The sequence below is a fragment of the Lutjanus erythropterus genome, chromosome 16 (genome assembly GCF_056507025.1).
Source record: "Lutjanus erythropterus isolate fLutEry1 chromosome 16, fLutEry1.hap2, whole genome shotgun sequence".
Taxonomy (NCBI): domain Eukaryota; kingdom Metazoa; phylum Chordata; class Actinopteri; order Lutjaniformes; family Lutjanidae; genus Lutjanus; species Lutjanus erythropterus.
This window is the reverse complement of record NC_139332.1, coordinates 3051668-3064065: the sequence shown is the minus strand read 5'-3', so window position 1 is coordinate 3064065 and position 12398 is coordinate 3051668. Positions and strand designations below refer to the sequence as shown.

The 12398-nt window shown below is 38.4% G+C and overlaps 4 non-coding genes across 4 annotated transcripts; all 4 read right to left on the bottom strand.

Annotated features, from left to right (window-relative positions):
- Positions 1-2989: 2989 nt before the first annotated feature.
- Positions 2990-3063, bottom strand: trnat-ugu (transfer RNA threonine (anticodon UGU)). Its single transcript has one exon. It is a non-coding gene; the product is annotated as a tRNA-Thr (tRNA).
- Positions 3064-3323: 260 nt separating this feature from the next.
- Positions 3324-3397, bottom strand: trnat-ugu (transfer RNA threonine (anticodon UGU)). Its single transcript has one exon. It is a non-coding gene; the product is annotated as a tRNA-Thr (tRNA).
- A 395-nt stretch (positions 3398-3792) lies between these two features.
- trnat-ugu (transfer RNA threonine (anticodon UGU)) lies at positions 3793-3866 on the bottom strand. Its single transcript has one exon. It is a non-coding gene; the product is annotated as a tRNA-Thr (tRNA).
- A 1758-nt stretch (positions 3867-5624) lies between these two features.
- On the bottom strand, positions 5625-5698 carry trnat-cgu (transfer RNA threonine (anticodon CGU)). Its single transcript has one exon. It is a non-coding gene; the product is annotated as a tRNA-Thr (tRNA).
- Between the last annotated feature and the right edge of the window lie 6700 nt (positions 5699-12398).

Genomic DNA, 12398 nt, shown 5'->3' with positions numbered 1-12398 from the left:
TCACCCCAACTCTGAGCGAGGCCATTCAGATCAGCTAAAAACACTTATGCTTTAAAAGTGTTTGAAAAACACTACTTCGTCAATTAAAGGGGAAACTACAACAAAGCATTGTTTCACAACCTTGTTGTAAACCATAAATAAATCCATTTGTAGTCTTTTATTCTTGGATCTTTACGAACTGGGCTGTTTGAAGCATACTGAGACCTTTAGGACCCCCCCCTACCCCTCAGGCCCCTGGGCCTGTGCCCAGCAGTAATTCATTCCTGACTGCAGTGAGTCGCTGTCAAGAGGAGAAAATCTTTCTTTGTGCCACTCAAGTTTGTCAGGATTGTTATTCCAGGAGTTCAGGTGAAAGAGACTCTTTCCACATAAGGTTGAAAGAAAAGGCTATGTGAGTGGCATTACAAGTGGGTCTAAAAAGGGAACGTAAGCATCAGGGATTTCCATACATTTATCATGCCCTTCGTCTCCTCTGTGCAAACACTACCTCTATCTTTGATGTCAGCCATATCAAATTCTGCATGTGTGCTGTGAATTCATTCAGAGCGCGTGATTTATTATCAAAGGGCCAACGCGCTTCAGTCGAGACAGAGGCGCGTCAGGGAAGATGTGAGTTTGAGTGAGACGAAAAAAAGGCAACTGCTGGAAATGTGGGCGCCTCAGAGGAACCTGAGCTCCCAGCATGCAGCGCGGCAAGCTGGATCACCACTCTGATCCAGGCTCCCCGACGTGGCGGCAGTGGGACCAAGGCTCTGATAGACAGCAATACCCTTGATGGTGTTGACTGTAGCTGCTCCACCCACTGGCACAGAAACACAGTCAACAGTAGCCTGCAGAGGGGATTGGCCAAAAAAGGAAAACAAAACCAAAAATTTTTTCTTTCACTGATAGCAGCTCCTGCAGGATGCATCATTAATTACACACATCTAGTGTTGGATGGAATGAACAATGCGCAGTATTGATCATTTTGCTACTCCTACTGCCTAATGAGTAGTAGAGCTAAAAATGTTGAACATGTCGTGATGATGGATACAGAGGAAAGGCAATGGATTGTCAAATATAATAATCATCCTCAGGGGAGGATGTATGTTGACTTTCATTGAAATCTGCCAATTAGATCTTAATATTGCACATTAATAGTCTAAACTTTGAATATCCACAGCAAAGTTTATGAAAATTAGGCTGTTTGTGCCCCACAATATGTCATAAGACTAGTATATCAGCCATTCCACCTTTACTAATTATACCCCGAAAATCTTTTCACCATAACCTTCTCCTGAAGTGTTTTTAACTGTTTGGTTGTTTTATCTTGTCTTACCCTGCAGTTTTGACTTTTATTTTATTTTAGTTATATTTTTCCTTACTTTTATTGTTTTAAAAGCTTTTGTTTTTTTGGCTTTTATGTTCAGCACTTTGTACTGCATTTCTTGCATGAGTTGTGCCATATAAATTCTTAGATTATAAGTTATTATTATTGTTATTATTGAGAATTGGGACAAATCCTGTCCTACCAAAAACAAAAACTGTAAAAATTGTTCAATCCAACACTCTAAATCTATTTTTTTGGTGAAAAAGTATTATTTAAGGATTTCTATATATGAAATATATATAATTCCTTAAATGTTTTGGGTTTCTTCATTTTCTTTGATTTCTAAACCTTTGTGTCAGAAAACAGCCTTGTCCCATACAAGAATTCACAACTTCAAACAATTTAAAAATGTATTAAAAAACTTCGAAATCTAAAACTAACAATAGCTACTGATAACATAGGTATAAAAATGTGCTATTATAATCATGTTTGTTTTAAAACTGGTTAATTATACCCTTAGGACCCCTGTCTCACTTTCTCTGAGATACTTTAAAAGATAAAATGGCTGCTCACTATGACTATGCTGTGTAACATTTTGTCAGCTCTGTCAGATTTTCCCATCTGACAAAGTTGACATCTACATTTAGTAAAAAATGTAATCACTAAAGTTCGCCTCTTGCAAGGATTAATCACCTAGAGTTTGACCTTTTCAAATATATTTTCCAGCATAATTGAAGAGTAAAAATTAAAACTCAAAATGCGGTTTTGTCCCTATTCTGGAGAATGAGCGACATACAAAAAACAGTACAGCACAGATAACAACAAGCACAGATAAAGGTGACAATAAGTAGCATGTGTGAAAAGGCCTTCATGAGCTGCAAAACTCTTCCCCGAAGTAGATTATCGGTTGTATCAACTCTGACATCATTTTGGTAACATGTATCAAGAATGCACAGTGGCCTTGGGTGGCACAAAAATAATGTCTCATCTTCACTTGGCAGGCTCAAACCACAACCTCTCTGTTAGCAGCAGAGCCAGCTGATTGTACTGCAGAGACATATTTGTAAGTACAAACTAGATATCTCACCAGGTTTCAGTTGTGGTTCTCTTGAGTAGAAATTTCTCACTGCTCAATAAATTCATGACAACTCCAGTGTTACTGATCACACCAGACATTTAACAGGAAAAGATATATGAGTGATGCTGCTCCTCAATCACTTACTTTGATCTTTAACATATCATTTACATATATAATAGATCTTCCCCTTATTTTGAACAAAATGAATGTTTAGAGGGTTGGATCATTATGGAGTTTTGAGTCAGCAGGTCTATCAAACATCCCCAACACTGATGTCACAGGAAAAATCTGGCAGATAGATCCAAAGACATGGACTGAGGCAACAAAACTTTTGTACATTTTGGTGCACACTGTGTCTTCAGCTGTTAATTTGCATCTCCTCTGTTTTCTAGAATGTAATGTGCGAAGTACAGTATGGCCACAACCTCAGACAACGTTGGGTCAGAAAAGCCCAAAAACTTTAGAATACATCCTCTGGAGATCTGGAATATGTCAAGGCACTTGAAAATGGAAAAACAGCAGTTTGACAAATGCTTCAATAAAGTGCACTTTGTAGTTGTTGGTTTATTAGCACACTTTAAGATCACTCATTAATGTCAAGAAGGCACTGCTGGGATTTGAACCCAGGATCTCCTGTTTACAAGACAGGCGCTTTGACCAGCTAAGCCACAGTGCCTGCTGCAGAAGGACAACTACAACAGTTTTTCAAAAGCTTTTAGATGATACCAACAGAGAGACTGGCTAAAGAACCTCTGTCTATACTACAGATACTTATTCATGTTTCTTTCATTCTAATTTACTGTCCAACAGTAGTGTGACATCATCAAGAGTGGTTCAAAGGAGGCCCCTTTTAGCCAACATCTTGCCAGGGATGTCTCAGCATCTAAAAGACAGGGTTCGGACTGAATCCTTGCATGGAACAAGGTTATCTCAAGAAGGCACTGCTGGGATTTGAACCCAGGATCTCCTGTTTACAAGACAGGCGCTTTGACCAGCTAAGCTACAGCACCATCGGTCTGGTCTATAGCAGTCTTCAGCATGCCATATAAGAAATCCATGCAACAGGTCTTCCTGCGTTTAGTAGCATACTGTAGAAAGAACTCGCTCATTGTCCACAAATTGAATCGAAACACCAAACTTTCTGCACGTGTTGATCAATATTTTGCCAAAGTAGATGCAAGACACAGATATATATATGTCCTCTTGAATACCCTTAGAATATAGCTCCAACTTTCATCCCTGCTGGGAAACATCCATATTGACTTTCCTGTGAACCAGATTGTCAGGTAAGGAGTTTGCACCAGTAGTTTATAAAGCTATGATATGTTGAAGGCAAGCAGCTAACACCTTGGCCCACTGAGTAAACTTTTCCAGCCTGTTTGTAGTTTTAAACTGACATGTGGTAAGGCACTGCTGGGATTTGAACCCAGGATCTCCTGTTTACAAGACAGGCGCTTTGACCAACTAAGCTACAGCGCCACCTTTTCAACCAGGTTATGTATGATGCAAAAAATAAAAAATAAAAATAAAAATAAAAATAAATAACAATAAAAAATACGGTAGTGGCTGGTCTTGCAGTCATGGCATGCTGTTAATCCCAAGATGACCTGAAAGCGCCAAACTGTCTATGCTGAATGATTTTACCATAGTACTGATTTCATCTGGACACTATTACTATAAAAATATAAAAAAAATACTTGTCAATGTCTTCAAAGACAAAGAAGGAAGTTGTTCATTCCCTTGTCTCTGTATTTCACAGAGTGAAGATCATGACAGCGTCAGTGCTTTAGTGGCATCAGTCTTGCATGTTGAGCTTATGGGTTTTTATTGGCTAGCATCTTGTAGCCATAACTAGCAAAGACCTGGCAGGAATGTGTGAAACACACTACTAAGATTTGAATACAGTCTCTCCTGATGCATTGACCAGCTAAGCTACAGTGGGATGAGGGTAGTGTGTTCCAGACAGTGTCTCCTGTTGGGGTCAAGTCTATATTAAAGAAAACATTACTGCTTCAGGTCCACAACTCAACTAGAAATTATGACTGCTAGACATTCAGTGAGTCAGTTATTGTTCTGCACTTAACATATCAGTCTCCAATGCAATCTGTGTGAACATTTCATCTTGTATGTAGACACCCTGCAGTAACAGAAGATATTGCTTTCCTACTGCAGATCACATCAATATACTTCAGTGGTGAACAGCAGAGAAATACATTTACTTGAGTACTGTACTTAAGTACATTTTTTGAGTATCTGTACTTTACTTGAGTATTTGTTTTTTTGGAAACTTATTACTTTCACTCCACTACATTTCAAAGACAAGTATTGTACTTTTGACTCCACTACATTTCTAGGAAGGTTGTTGTTACTTTTTGACTGAGCTTTGAAGTCAGCTGTTGGTGTTTTTTTCTTTTCTAAAATACAATTGGTCACATGCTGTGTTCCTCACAGAATAAAAAACACCACAGTAGCTCCTCTCAAATGAAACTGATGTAAAAGTGGAAATACATCATCCAGGCGCTCTCTGTAACAAGAACAAGCAAGTTCTCCCTCTTTCATTCAAACAAAAAACAGTAATGGTGACGGCAGGAAAAAGACAAAATTAAACCTCAAGATGTTATTATAATTATTCATTATTCCAGGTAGCTTTTAAAGTTGGATTGTTTTTATTGGGGTGACAAATACAGCATAATTAATGTATATACTGCTTCTGAAGACAGAAAGAAATTTCAGTTATTTAACTTACAGTTATCTTCAATCTAATGTTATGATGTGATTTTAATACAGTTACATCAGAAAATGACAATAACTGTCCTTTTTGGTTTTGATTGTATTTCTATGCTGACGTTTTTATAGGTGTTTCTATAGACTTTGTGTAGCAGAGTGGTTCTACAAGCATCAGTGCATCATTAGATGGTTTCAGAGAGTTACAAGCTTCTGTAAATGCATCATGAAAACAATATAGTGTGTATTGATATTAGAAAATGTATTTTGTAATTTGTACTTTTTTGTACTTTTTTATGTACTTTTGAATACTTAAGTATTTTTAAAAGCAAGAATTCTAGTACTTTAACTCAAGTAAAATTTTGACTGAGCAACTTTCACTTGTAGTTGAGTGATATTTGACAAGGAGTATCTATACTTTGACTCAAGTACTGGTGTTAAATACTTTGTCCACCACTGATATACTTACATCTGCAGAACATTCAACTGGTTTGAGTCTAACAGTAAATGGGAAGGCACTGCTGAGATTTGAACTCAGGATCTCCTGTTTACGAGACAGGCGCTTTGACCCACTAAGCCACAGTGCCACATATTCTTTGCCTTTCTGAAGCAATTTAGTCTGGATCGCCATCAGTCACTGGCCGCCTAAATACAACACTTGACATTATATAAATAATGGAAACTAGACATAAACCTTATAAACCTGTTGACAAGACAGGCCCTTTGACCAAGTAAGCTACAGCACCTAATGACAAGATATTGTCTCAACTTCTTCTAGGATCAGATTATCTGATAAAATTAGCCCACAGCATTTCTTTTTCAATCCCATAATCCAACCAGAAATGATTTTGGCTGCTAACTCAAGCTGCTTATTGGTCAGGCAGTCATGAACTGGTTCCAAAACTGGTTCTAGATAGTGTTGCTGCCAACTTTTTTCTGTCACATATTCCCAAATTCATCAAGCATGTATAGAGTCTTTTCACTGTGTGTCCTCAATCTAGAGATCTGCCATGTTAGAGATACTGAACATACACAGCATGCAAACTCACCACTGTTCCTGATTATTTGTTGCCTTCAAATGGGGTCATATATACCATGTTAAGGAGAAAAGTTTCCAGGTCCCGTAATTTCATGGTAAATAGGTGGTTACCAAGTAATTATATATTACATTTATTACTATTATATTTGAAATTTCTTAGAAAATTAGAAATCTTAGAAATTACCCTCAAATTAGCTTAAAATTACCCCAAATTTCATGGTTAATTATGTGATAATTAGCAAGCATCTTTTTAATGTAGTAGATGGTAATTACCAAGTAACATATATGAAATATGCCCAGGAATTTCCTCCAAATTTCATGGTAAGAATGTGGTAATTTGCAAGTGTTGCTTACCATTAAACTGAGGGGCAATTTGCCTGTAAATTCAGAGAAATTATAAATATATTGCTTTGCAATCACCACCAACTACATGAAAATTGTACTTGCTAATTATCATCTACTTAATCATGAAATTTGGGCTAATATGTGAGTAATTTCTAAGAAATTTCAAATAAATGACTTGGTAATTACCACCTATTTACCATGAAATTATGGGATGTGGATATTGAAGTGTTACCACAACTTCTTACATGGGAATTGTCTTAAAGCTTTGAGGTCATGAGTGGTATACAACACTTCACGAGTTCACAAGTAACATTTGAAGGCTTACACAAACAGGTCAGTTTTGGCCAACAAAGTATAAGCTTGTAAAAATAATAAACTAGCTTTTCATCAATACTTGAAATCCTAAAAGTCTTATAAAAGATACTTAGTTAAACGTCTGAAACTGTAAAGATCAGCTGATCACCTACCTTGGCTTTCACACATCAGTGATGAGTTGACACTGAGCCTCTCTCACCATCCACACACCATCAAACCTTTGCAACATTCAAGGTCTTCAGCAGTCTGTGGCTAGGCAACGAAACAGGGTAGTTCACTATATCAGGACAGGAAATTGAAGGGAAATTGTCTGGTTGTTCTGGTAATTCATATTATTTGACCAAATCCAGGCACAATAGTCCAGCATGGCGTTGAGCTCCCTTGGGTGCTCATTTTAAGTTTCACACAGTCTCTTTTCACCGGGCTCCACTTTAGTTGCTGCGTGGCTCAGCTGGAGTGCAGTTCAGCATTTTCTCTCAGTGGAGTTTTGGAAATACATGCCAAGAAAATAACACAGAGACAACTTACTGCAATCACTTTAATTTAATTTATATTTTGTTTCAGTTTTACAAAAGAAAAGATTTAATGAGACATAAAGAAAACAGAAAAAACTGAGTAAAGAATTAAAAATTATCCAAGCTGGATCCAACATTTGCCATGTCTCTAATCTGATAATGGAACAGTAAATGAGGACAGAATACTGGTCGTTACTCCAAGAAAAGAGACTGACCATCAGTTAAAGGACCAGTGTGTAATAATTACAGGAATGTATGCACATAAATGAGATATATTATATATAAGTATGTTTTTTATTATTATCAAGGAGGATAGACGCGGGTGATTGCTGGCAGACCATTTAGCATTGTGAACCTTGACTGGCACAGTTTTGACAAATGGAGGATCATACATACACTGTACCAGAACAAAAAGCAGCGGACAGTGAATCCCCGTCATCCAAGAAGCGGAGATGCGAAGAAAGTAAACGCAAGCATGACAGGAAACGGCAAAAACACGAATCAACATCGGCATAGCGTTTACATGATGGAAATCGCTGATGGAGGACAAACATTTTCACAGTGTCGCAGAGGTTGCCTGTTTTCTGCTGGACAGGTAATTCATCCTACACACATAATTGTAGTTTTTTGTGAGATAGCTTTTGCTCGCCATTTTGTCCGCTGACGGCCACCGTACTCTTGGTGAGAGAGGGGCGGTGTCGGGGTAAATCCTCTTAGTTGCAATCTAAGGTTTGAACGCTAGATGCCACTGGAAATCACACACCTCTCCTTTAATCTTGGTTTCATAAAATGTTGTGCCCTTTCCTGTTGGACAAGTCCTCAGTAAGTTTCAGCAGCTTCCACAACTTTTCCTGAATGTTTCCATGGTTTAGACATCCTAAATGCAGCTTGAATTGGATTTTCAGTGCAGTCTTGTGTCTTCATCCCAGTATCTACAAAATGGCTGCACATCCTGGTCTACTGGGTCCGCATTCAGGTAGTCAATAGGAACTTTGTCATAGTTCTAAGATCTGTTTATTGTGTGCATACAGCAAGAACTAGATACTAGAACTAGAAATATTAGAGGTTCTTAGAACACCGTTTTGAATTACTTTTCTAGTTTCTTCCTCAAAGAGAGTACTGCCTGAGAGGATCTTTGAGTGATGCGAGTGTACAGTGACTGGCTGAACAAGCAACTGCAGTACCAAGTCCCTCAGTGGCAGTCAAAAAAAACTCACCATGCAGGTCTCTCTATGGCTGCAAAGCCTGGGCCTTGTATCGTCACCACATCCGACAGCTGGAGAGCCTCTATGTCAAATATCTCCATATCTCCAGCATCTTTGGGCTGACCTGGCGTGATCATGTGCCACATGTGGGAATACTGGCAAGAACTGGCAGTATGAGCACGGAGGCCACATTTCTTCACCACGTGTTGCACTGGGTTGGACGTACAATCAGGATGCCAGAGAGTCACCTTCCACGCCAGCTCCTGTACAGTTAACTACACCATGGCCAAGAATCTGCAGAAGGACACAAGGACCAGCTCAAAGCAACATTTAAGAGATATGGCACACAAATCTTGGAAGCTCTGCCTCAGAATGCCTTCTTTGGAGACAGCTGTGTCAGGATGGACTCCAGGGAAGAGGAGAGGATTGAGGTGATGGAAAGGAGGCGTCAGAGAGAGAAGATGATCTACATCCAGTATGCCTTACCTGCAATAGATCATAAGGCTCTTGCACTGTGCTTCATTGTCACACCAAAACCCACCAAATGAAATGAAAGTAGAAGTCATCATCCGATATGATGGACTACAATAAGCAAGCAAATAAGCAGCACCAGTAACCAACCTTTTCAAAAACTGCCGCAAAATGTTGTAAGCAGAAGTGATGTTACACCAACAGCCAGCCGGCTCACATCACACACTTCACAGTGTGAATGCAATCAGTAAAAAAGCCCTAGTTCTGAGGGGAGCTTCGTAGTGGGCAGTTCCTCTCATGAATTCTCCAGAACTGTTTGGTCCAAAAATGCCTGTAATATCACAGTATCTAATACCAAGGTATGTAATCTTTGCTCATCTTTGACTAGAGGACAGTATGGTTTCATGACTACATTCACACTACCATGTTCATATTCTTGCTGCCTTGCATTTTGCTCACTCTTGAATTAACTGCATGAGGTTAAAGTTATTTATGTCTTCTTTCTGTTTGAAAATGCTACCAGGAAGTATGAAAATGCAATTAATTCAGGGTCTTGCTCACAAGACAGGTACTTTGACCCTTCACAGCAGGCTCTGGATGAACAGTTGTTTAGTCTGTTGTTGGTCCACCACTTAGTGCTTGGGGCAGGATTGTTATGAAATTTTGTACACAGTAGACTAGACAAGGCCACTGTCTAATATTAATAATCAAAACCAGACAGCACTGTTTGTTCTTGTAGCAGTCTGGACGTGCTGTTAATTCAAGGTGCGATGAATGGGAGTTATAGTAATACATTTTCCATTAGGCTGGGTCATTGTTGGGCAGTTGTCCACATTGTGTTCCAGTTTAGTGCCACAACTTGGAATGTAAACTTATCATCAAGCATTATCCAGATTCATTGTACTGACAGTTTGCCATTTGAACATAAACTTTAAATATTTGATTTTATAGGCTAATAAGGACATCTAAATGCACCATCAGGTACAGAAACCAAGCATGTAAAGCTGTGGACATGTGGGGAATGCTTTTAAAGGATCTTTCTAGATACTTCTTTTAGAAGTTCAAACCCCTGAAATTATGACACAGCTGGTTCCACCGATCAAATACTGAGTCATGGAAGTCTCTGAATAAATAGTTTTTCAGGAAAAACCTTCTAAAGTAGTGGTTATTTACAGCTTATGATTACACAATATCTTCTATCAGCAGTTTCCATCTGAAATGATGTGTGTTGTTTTGGCCATACTCCATCCAACCTTTTTACACTGCTCAATTCCACTGTGCCCAGTGTGGGAAGTTTCACAGCTTTTTCTCAGTTACAGTTGTATATTCAGTGGTCCATCTCTGTTACAGTGTTACACAGATCACTGTGGGAGGGCTGTTAAAAATAGACTTTGCAGAAAAGCTATCGGGATAGAAAAAAAAATGTGCTAAACATCCTTGAAAAATGGTGTACAGAGCGGGGTGGGGGGGGGGTGGGGGGTTGTCTCCTCTGATCTGATCCGATCTGGGTTTCCTTGTGCACTTTGCATTCCTTATCTGCTGCAAACTTGCAAACCACCTGGGTCACACTGCCAGTCTCCATCTGTCTGCACTCTCTTTTCAAAATGTATATTTCAGCTTTTTGCATATATCATTTTGAATACATCTGCGATGCCAAAACATTTTGTACAGAGAAAAAATGATAGTAACACCACTGTAAGGAAAACAATCGTACTCATGTGCTCAACAATGTACCCTGGTAGTTTTAGAGGGTTCGGGCTGTGGCCTTGTATAAATATATTCCTTTAGACAGTGTCTCTCAAACTTTTTATACAACATATCTCAGAAAATGTTCAGCTCTCTCTGTGCCACCAGTGTGACAGTGTGACTGATGTTGAAATACATTTGCAAAGGCAACCTGCAGCTCTGGCTCTTTGTCCTGCTTCAGTGGCTCCTTGTGACTTTGACAAAAAAAAAATCATATGGAAACGAGTCGTGTTTTTACATATTATTTTTCATTTATCATTGTCGTAGACCTAAACGGATTCGTACATTCTTCAATTATAAAAATGTGTGTCATAGCCTTTTCGTCTTAATTTGGGTTTGTCTCCACTGGCCAGCTCTGGATCCCATATCCAAACAAAGAAAAGTCTCGCAATTAAGCCCTTCTATGGACGGGTGATGCAAATTAACATTCACTATAAACACTGTGATGCTTGCACTGGATGGCTGTAAAGCTTGTCTATGTATACTGTATCTATCCCTATCAACTAAATCATATATTAAAAAAGAAATAAAAAAGAAAAATAGTGAATTGGATACTTTTCTTTTTCTTTTTTGGTCAAAAGTGTTTCTTTTTAAGAGTAAAGTTTGCAGACCCCTGGACTACACTATTCAGCTACGGACAATTCACGCAGGAGGCAGGTTTATATGTAATTCTATTGCTTATTCATTTTTAATTTGTAAGATTATTTATTGTTTACTGTTACTTTATCCACACGGTTTAGCTTGTAACTACTAGTGGATGACGTATGTGTGCATTACGTGCATGCAGGTGACTATGTATGTAGCAGACTGATACTAAAACAAAGATATTGCAGGACAAAACAAAGGATTTAAACCCAGTATTTTATGCGTACAGGACAGACAATTTGACCAGCCAAGCCATGTAGCTAAATTTTAGTTTTCATTCATTAAGTATAATAATAATAACAATAATAATGATAATAATAATAATAATTATTATTATTATTATAATAGCCCAAATTTTACAAACACTTAATAGTTTAAGTCTGATAATTATGAGACTAGACCTTATTAAGTTATGAGGAGTGCCAGTTTAACATGATTTCTAAATGGATTTATGGACATCAGTCCGTGATGGACTGCTGTCCAGAGAAAAATCATTCTGACAGGTACAGGCAGCTGCAGACCTGGACTCACAGTGAGTCTGAGTGAAGCCTGGATTATACTCCCAAATGACACATGGACAGCTGTAGACACAAAGTGAGTGAGTTGAAGGCAACCCAGAGGAAGAGAGGCCTTGTCCTGTAAAGCTCTGAGATAACATTATCTTCTGTCTTCTGTAAAGTTCCAGTCCAGCCCAAGTCTGTTTAGCATGTACACAGATGATACAGTTATTTATACTGATGGTTAAATTGCAGAAGAGTTCACTATCAAGCCAACAGATGTTATGTTGAAGGTTACATAGAGACTTAACTGATTTAATTAGCAATTGAATGCAGGTGCAGTCAAGGAGAGTTTCTTTCAGAGCATCACATTAATGATATTCAGTACCACAATCAATTAGAGATTCACTATCATATCATGTGTATGTGTGTATGCATCTTAACACGCTGTTGTATGTTTTAAACTATCACGCATTGTGTATTATTTTTATTTGTCAGCTCATCATCAA